Raw genomic sequence first — 4,734 nt, 5'->3', positions numbered from 1 at the left:
AGAGTTGGTTTCCTTTTCTTCCATCTTTCCAGTTCCCAGTTTGGGGCCTGGCATTTACTAATAATCACTAAGCCATGTTTTTAAATTAATTATTGTATTGATAGGTACACTAATGTCTTTCATGCGCTTTGGAGCCAGTTTTTAGTTACTACTGTCGGATTTGGGGGCCCCGCAGTGATCCAGATGAAGACTGTACAGTGTGGTCATGATGCTTGACTACAGCTTGTATTCTGGGCCAAGTTCCTGATCGGGCTTAATACCCCCGGACTTACCACTTGTGGGGGATTAGCGTGTGACTTGGTGAGCAAACCCCGATTCAGGGTCCTGTATTGATTTTCAGCCCCCACGCCACCCAGGCTCAAGTTAAACTGGAAGTAGACGTTGTCAAGCTTACAATTTGTTCAGGCTCTTGCCTTGTCGTTGACCTACATTCCTCATCTGTAAGTCATTTAAATTCACCTGGCAGTTTGTTTAAAGAGGGGAGCGGCATCGTGTCAAGGCAGAAGGCCCCAGCCCGCTGCTGGAGAGATCTGTCTCAGCAAATCCTCCCCGAGGGACTAGCTCTCATCCTCTTGAGTTAAGCCGCGGGGTAGAGGCAGCCCTGTCCTCCGGCTCTCTGCGCAAGAAGCAGGTTAGGAAGAAAGAAAGCACGTTTATTTGCAAAGGAGGAACCCATTGAAAAGATGACAGAGAGGGACAAGCTGGGGCGCAGACATGCTTATTTTGAATGATATAAATCCTCAGGGGCCACAGCCTTAGAAACATAGAAAGTAGCTAAGAAATACAGAGCAGGCCTAGCACTGAGCATGTCTGCAAGCGAGACCAGACTTCATTATCCTCATGAAATTGTCAAAGGCTGTGCTGTCCAGTCCAGTAGCCACTACCCACATGTGGTGTTTAAATTTAAGTTAATTACAATGAAATGAAATAAAATATTCAGTTCCCGGGTTGCACTAGCCACATTTGCAGTGGCTGTGGGACAGCACAGATAAAGACCATTTGCATCCTGGCAGAGTTCTATTGTCCAGCGTGCGTCCAAGGGTGCCGCAAAGCCTGCGCTTTTCTCTTCACATAATATGCCCTAGGGCCTTCTTTCTGGTCCGTTTCCAAAGCTTCTGAGGGCGCCTTGCCTATTAACGCCAGATCTCTGAATGAGCTGCAGGGGAACCAGGAACCATTAAGCAAGCAAACCCTGTCAAGTGCAAGTTCATCACTTCCAAGTTCCATGATTTCCAGCCGACACCCTCTGCCCTTGGCACCCACTCACAGGGTCTAAGCGGCCCCCAGCCAGCCTCGCACATGCTATTTCCACCAGGACACATTGCACACAAGTGAAAGCAGATTTCCAGGGTGAGGGAAAACTGAACAGTCTGGGATGGGATTTTAACGGCTTCCTCCCCAGATGTGAGGCCTAGGCCATTCCTCTGGGACCCTTCTCAGATGGTGCGGTTTCCAGCATTTTGAAGGAGGCTTTGAATACCTCTGGATATTTTATAGGCTGAGGAAATTGGGGCCTCCTTTTATAGTATATTTTAAAGGATCTCACCAGCATGGAGGAGAAAATAAGTCCGGATTCAAAGCACATATTCATAGAATGCCATTCTCTTATTTTTAAAGAAAATGCATGCACTGTATAAAGACATACCACCATAGTTAGGAAATATTCAAGAGTAAGAAGGAATAGAAGAATTGATAAAGAGGAATGGCTCCTTTTTAAATGTCATTTTTTTGAAAATACAGTTTATACGATGTGTGTGTGTGTGTGTGTGTGTGTGTGTGTGTGTGTGTGTGTGTACACGTGCGCATGCGCGCATGTGTGTGCCAAAATGGAGAGTTTTTGTTTCTGGGTTCCCCATTAATACCAAGAAGATACTAGGGACACTGATGAATCAGACATCGGTGAGAACAAGAATCTAGAAAGGATCATCAGTTTGGATGCAGGTCAGCAGACAGACTCGAGTTACTCCAGACTTAAAAGTCATTAAGATGCCTCAGCTTCCCCAACCGATCCTCTTTTGGAAGGCCCTAGGCAAGAGCCATTTAGAAAAGCCACTGACTAAAATGAACACTGGTCTGACCCCACTCCCCGCCCCGCCAATAGTCAACTACATTGTTTCTAAATCACCCGGCATTTCATCAGTCCATCTACAAAGCAAGTGTCTATCTGTTGTTTTTTGTCTGTTTGTACCAGGCTCTCTTCCAAGAATGGATTTGACACAAATATAAAATGTTGCATACTTTTTAAACTCATCAGTTGCTACAAATTTATCATTTATAAGTATTTCAACTGCTACATATATACTTACACATTGTGTCAAATGTGCCGATTATAAGTATATTTCAAATGTATCAACTGGAATATGTTTAAACAGAGATAAGGTTAAATATAAAAATAAGCCAAGAAATTAGGCAAAAGAAAGCAGAGTGAACTGGTCAGCATCCATGCTGTGGCCACAGATTTGGTTCTGAGCTTTCAAACAGCCAAGCCAAAGAGAGAAACAGACAGTGACATGATCCAGCGTCCATACGGCATAAACTAATTCTTAGGGAGGGGTTCCGTTCTCCCTCAGTCCTAGCAAAGGGAACAGTATAAATGTGAGCAAGGACCTCATCAGTGACCCTGTGACAAATAGACAAGTTTGATATGTGTGTTCTTTTTTTTTTTTTTAAAGATTTTTTTTTTTTTTGACAGAGATAGAGACAGCCAGCGAGAGAGGGAACACAAACAGGGGGAGTGGGAGTGATATGTGTGTTCTAATAGTAAGGCCAATGGAAATGGGCAACTCTGAGAGTTTCAAAAAGCAGTTCTTAAACAAGGGGTTGGGATCAAAATGTTTTTGTCCAGTTAAATTACTTTCCGATGTATCGTTTAATCCAAGGATAAATTGTAGAGCTGTGATTCTTGGTGTAAGTGGGAAAAGTAGGAGTACGATTTGAATCAACTGGGGAGATTTTTCATACTGACATCTAACATCTAACATTCCTCTGCTGCCATCCTCCCTTGGGATTTGATGGGACTTTAGGACGTTCATCCCCAAATTTATTAAGAGTGAGCCGGCAGGGACTCCCTCACAGGTGTTGGGGGGGAGGCACGTGGAGAACGGAGGCCATGGTGAGAGGGTAACCAGGTGCACGCATGAAGACCACCTAGCCAGCTTTCACCATGATCTGCCTAGACCTCCCTAGACCTAAGAATCAAGGAGTGTTGGCTGCAGCCATGTGTGTGTATTCTTAACTCCCTTACCACATGCTTCTGGTGCAAAACTCCTTTGCGAAGTGCTAACTAGATTGATGGACGGAATGCGTACTGTTTGGGTGAGCTATCCTAAATATTTTTAAAGAAAAATTTTCAAAAGGAGTGAGTTCTGAAGTCTATTCCCCAGTAGCACACCTGGAGCACCACTCTTCTGTCATTCTAGTTGATCAGTCCTATGATGAATTTATCAGATAATCTCACCCCACCGCGGCACAGGCCACCGCTGAGTAAAGCAGGGGAAACCGACAAGGAGACAGTCTCCCTCCTCTGCCTACTTACATATCTCTGATCGCAGGTAACGTATTCTATTGGTCAGAGTGCAGGCTTTGTTTCCATAAATCCTTGGCCTTATGAGGTGCCCTGTGGTTTGAGAATCTGCTTCTGTACATCTAAGCCCTGCTCAAAATGCCATTGATAGAAAAATATCAAATTGGTGTTGTATATTTGATGCTTAAAAAATTCTGACACCGAATATTCTCAGTGTTTACTGAATTGATTTGAATTAAGTTCATTTATAATAATGATATGAATGACACTTCCTCTCATTAAACAATATAGACAGAGAAACTACCCATCTGGCCCAGGTAATTTGGCATGCCTCAAGATTCCTGAACCAACCCAAAGTCATAAAATTTAATTTCTGAAATAAAAAAGAAAGAAGGAAAGAAAAAAAGAAAGAAAGAAAAAGAAAATTAGAAGAGGAAGAAAAGGAAAGGGAAAAAAAAAAAAAAGCAGAGCCTCAGGTTGGTGTGAAGGCAATACACAGGCTTGCACTACTCCTGACAGATGCATGAAAAAGCTCCAGAAATTTCCTCTACTTTAGACTCTGGCCTACCCGCAAGTGTCCCAAAGACACTTTCATTGCGGTTCTTCTTCCCTTGTTGTCTACCTAGTTTTTAAAAGATTATTCCTGGGGCACCTGGTGGCTCAGTCAGTTAAGTGTCTGACCCCTGATTTTGGCTCGGGTCTTGATCTCAGGGTCATGAGATTGAGCCCCACATCGGGCTCCCTGCTCAGCGCAGAGTCTGCTGGAGAGTCTATCCCTCTGCCCCTGCCCCTCACCGCCCCCCCCCCCCACCGCTGAACATGAGCATGTGTTTGCACTTGCTCTCTCTCTCTCTCAAAAAAAATTAAATTAAAAAGTAAAAGATTACTCCTGGAAATGAGCGTGAGGCATAACAGAAAAGCACACAAGGAACTTCATCTGACTTTAGGGGATTGGTTGAAGGGAAGAAGATCAGGAGCTGGTTTCTTTCTACCAAAAACGAGTGGCCCCCAACTTGGAACAGCTTTTAGAAAATTCAAAGATACCCCATGGGACTTATTCACTCAGCCACCTACCAGTAAAAATAACCAGTAAAAATATTTCCTAGTGCAAAATAGTTTTCACTTAAGAAAAAATGATTTTCGATTTGATTTGATTTTCTGTTCTAGCTGCATGGCTAAGAAATTACTTGGGATTAGGGTGCTGTGTTTTC

The sequence above is a fragment of the Ursus americanus genome, chromosome X (assembly GCF_024610735.1).
Source record: "Ursus americanus isolate L20-20 chromosome X, mUrsAme1.1.p, whole genome shotgun sequence".
NCBI lineage: Eukaryota > Metazoa > Chordata > Mammalia > Carnivora > Ursidae > Ursus > Ursus americanus.
Note: the sequence above shows the minus strand (reverse complement) of the source record.